This window comes from Mastigoproctus giganteus, chromosome 7, assembly GCF_048544385.1.
Source record: "Mastigoproctus giganteus isolate SK-2022 chromosome 7, ASM4854438v1, whole genome shotgun sequence".
Taxonomy (NCBI): Eukaryota; Metazoa; Arthropoda; class Arachnida; order Uropygi; family Thelyphonidae; genus Mastigoproctus; species Mastigoproctus giganteus.
In genome coordinates this window covers 66,996,370-67,000,818 of record NC_143581.1, presented here as the reverse complement: position 1 = coordinate 67,000,818, position 4,449 = coordinate 66,996,370, and positions in this window count along the sequence as shown.

Here is a 4,449-nt window from a genome sequence, read left to right as displayed (position 1 = left end):
TAGGTGGACTAATCCAGTTGTGGTGTGAAACAGTGCCTATGAAAATTGCACAGTAAGTACTGTGCTAGCTGCAGGGGCGTTTGATCAGTTATAAATAATTAATTAAAACTTGCAATACTGATTGAAGCATTTCTGGAAAATAACTGGCTATCTATAACCTGTTCCCTAAGAATAACTTTTTTTGTTGTTTTTAATTACTTAATCAGTACATCTTTAGATCTGTATATCTTAAAACTTGAATACACACCCACAACATAGGTATCTTCAGGGAAATCAATCAATACAATGACGAATGTGACATCACAACTGACCTTCGTATGGCGTGTGAGTCACAGGCTGTGACTATATCAGTAGAGTATGTTCTATAAACCTATGTACAGTAATTAATTTACCAATTAATTAGCTAAATATACGATTTAAACCATGTAGGCAATAAATGCCATATTTACAATGCACATAAAGCAATTAATATAACAATAGTATTAATATCTTTATTGCATCAGCGAATAGAAATGAGGTTTTTGGAGGACTGATGCAAATTGCTCTTGTTTATGTTAAGCGAGAAAAAAATAATACACAGTTCTATTTAATCAATTCTTAATCGCTGTTTAAATAAATAAAGTATTTTAATCATGGAAGAGACACTTAACGAATGTCAAGGGGTGGTAACAGGCGATGCAAAGGTTTCATGCGTCCTAGGCGAGACTAAAATTTGCGCCCCAGTTGTATTCTGTACCATCCATTACTATGCCTACCAACAAGTTTACCTATTCCCACCCATTCATCTATATTTATCTGCTTGCTGTATATTATGGTTTATTTAGAAATAACTATTACCTTATTTAATTTAAATGATTATTTTTCCCCCCTCCCAAAATTGGTACATAAGCCTGTCCCAAGGAATGAATTTCTGGACAGGCTTATGTACCAATTTACCAAAGATTATGTTTGGCAACAGAAAATTTGGATGATTTTGAATGAAACAGGTTGATTTGCCTGTACATATTGAAATTATTTGTATTACGTAGAAATTAAAATATCTGCTAATGAAGTAGGGCGTTATAGGATGATCAAGTTCCAAATATATCTACGTTCAGGGATGAAATTACCTTGTCGCCAAGCTTATGTGTAGTTATCCCTCCGTTGAACTTTTTTCATAGACCGAGGCGAACTCCTTTTAAAGATTTATTTTTTAAGCAAAAATAATTAAAAATCCTCGACGCAGTGGTTCTCAAACTTTTTGACTCAATTTAAGCTTGGAGTTAGCGTGGTATTGATGGCATACCTAAACAACGATTGCCACTGTCTTCCATGAAGTTTTTCGTAATCTCGCAGGTGGTTCTCAAACTGCATTTGTGAACCACCGGCCAGATGAGGAAAAAAATTCATGATTTCAGTGATGGTACACCAGAACATATCTTCAAATATTTCTGTTCATATCCTTATAATTTCCTTAATATTACCATTTGATTACATTAATATCCTGATCATTAATGCATTCAGTATTAATTCTACGTTCAGACGATTTGACCACAGAATATATTTACAAGTTTCTAAGTTCTAATGAAATAACTTTAACCCAATAATTTTCCCTTACCTCTCTTTCTGTTCTTTGGAAGATATTTAAATTAAATTGATCAACAGTGGTCTGTGCATCATTTATAGTTATCATTATATGCATTCTAATCCGATCTATTATCGATTAATTTTATTCATGATTTTATTATTTGACGTCGAGAAGTATCGAAAATAAAACTCGCACACTGAAAATAAAAACTCGAAATGGAAAAATCAAGAAATGATATGTTTCTAAGGTGAATGACCAAGGAAATAGCCCGATGAAGAACCCCAAACGAAAACTGGCACAATCTGTCTACAGTGCTGGATTCATTATAACACCTGTAGTATTCAATAGCTGATCTTTGGAATATAAATTACATAATTCGGACCCATTTCCTTTTCTTCAGAGCTCTTTCTCATGATCATGCTCTATTTCACCTTTCCGCTGACGGTGAATGGGGACATATTTGTTCACAGGAAGACACCACACATGCAACAGCAAAAGTTGAATATCGAATACACATAAAAAACGCACTCGATATTAAAGAGAAAGCCACGACAGAAATAAAGAATGAATCTTAATTTTTTTTCTAATTCGATGTTCTGCATATCATTATAATTTTCATTCATATTTTGTATTGGATACTATTACTGCATAAAGCATCTAAATATGACTAACACATATAATTTATATTTAATTTACATAAATCTAAAGAGATATCTTATATTCATTTCATTTTTAATGCAGATTTTATATACACAGTTTGCAGCGTGCACATCACGTTAGTGAAAGGCCAGAGTTGTGGGGCTTAAAAAGATCTTAATTACAGCCCACGTTGGTTTTACAGATGAAGAGACTCAACGAATACAGAAATTGTATTTCGTTAGAACAAGGTTGTGGCCTTTCTTAAAGACGTTGACATCAATGTGTTTTTATAACTCAACCTCAATGTATTACTGAGAATGTTAGATATAATTAAAACGGAGCTATTTATGGTGATTCTAAAATTACTGGATCTCTTTCTTTTCTTTTTTAACTGTACCTTATGTTTTATTCAACAGAAGGCTTCGGAGATCATTTCTTTAGCTCTTAAGCCACATAAGGTCGTCTTATGAGGCTCTCACGTTTACCAAACCTTGGCCACCCCCGCACTAGACCAAGCAGTCGATGACTTCCTGAAGGATAATATTGCCTACTAATATAGGAAAACCAAACCAAAAATGATTTGTTCTTGGCAGATTCTTCAAAAATGTTATTTAAAATTAAAAAAGTGTTCCTAATTTAAGTTTTTTTAATACTTAAATGTACTGTAATTAAATCTGTTATTTTATTGTGCAAGACCTGTTTGTCAAGAACAGTTCTTTTCTTTTCCTTAAGCAACTTATGTTGTGCACCGTCAGTGTTTTGCTGGATGAAAAATTGCAGGGAGAGAGAGGTAGGACCGTTCAACTCTCTTACAAAGAAAGGCTAACTGGGCCAATGAAGTAATTAAACAGTACACAAATATCTCTATTATTTCTAGATCAAGTTTTTAGACGTTTTTGAAAATAACTTCCATAAAATTTTACTCTTACCTCATCGGAAAAAAAAATTAAAAACTAATTACTATCTGCCAGCGTAGTACCAGACGTCTCAAGATGCTTTGATCCCCAGTGGAGGATACCAAACAGCAAACAACTTCGGAAGTGAATCCTCAAATATCAATTGTATTAGACAGTGATGAGCTGCCAACATCTTAACAACCGGTTCCCTATAAAAGGTTCTGTTTTAAGCGATGTACCTTTCTCCATAAGAAGTGGCAATGCATTGAGCCATTCGAAATCATAGTTAACCGCCTGTTAACTACGATTACAATACCAATATTAAAAATAAATAAATAAAATAACATTTTTATATGTTTATTACAATAGGAAAAAAGTACCGCTTAATTAAACAAATTTAAAATATGTACATTTGAAACGAAGAAGATCTAAAGAAGAGGTGTATGAGTAAGCAAACCATAATAATGTTTAAGAAATAAATGCCTATCATTCTTATATTATGAAATATTACGCGTGGACTATTTAGATTATAACACTGTATATGAATTTTAACCAACTTTTAAAATCAGAGAAGTTCAAAACGGTATAAATAGTAATTTTACTTAAATATCGACTTTAAAATCAATAACAAATAAATAAAATGACGAAATATGTGTACTACAGATATACATTACACCTACCTAACTAGTAGCGTGTTGGGCCTCCTTTACCCTTCAAAACAGCCTGAATTCGTCTAGAGATGGATTCAAGATGCTGAAAACGTTGTGCAGGAATGGAGTACCGTGCAGACATGAGTGTGTCACGCAGTTCCTTCAGATTCGACGGAGGTGTAGGCCTATAGCGAACAGCCTTTTCCAGCTCATCCAAAAGATGTTTCAATAGGATTGAGATACAGTATGTGTACTACAGATGCAGCAAATGGGCCAATGCAGCAAAGAAAATTCATTGTCATGTTCCTGGAACCATTCTATAGTGATTCGGGCTTTGTGCACCGGCGCATTAAACTGCTGGAAGTAACCATCTGACTGAGGATAAACTGTCAACATGAACGGATGCACTTGGTCAGCAACAATGTTTATGTACGATGTGGCATTCAGACGTGAATCTATGGGTATCAATGGACCCAACGTGTGCCAAGAAAACATTCCCCACACCATAACACTGCCCCCACCACCTTGCACAGTAGTCGTCAGACATGACGGGTCCATGGATTCATGTTGTTTTCGCCAAATTCTGAGCCTTTCATCAACATGGTGCACCAGGAACTTCGAGTGGTTAGACCAAGCAACTGTTTTCCAATCCTCGATAGTCCAGTGCTGGTGTTGCTGTGCCCACAGGAGGCGTGCT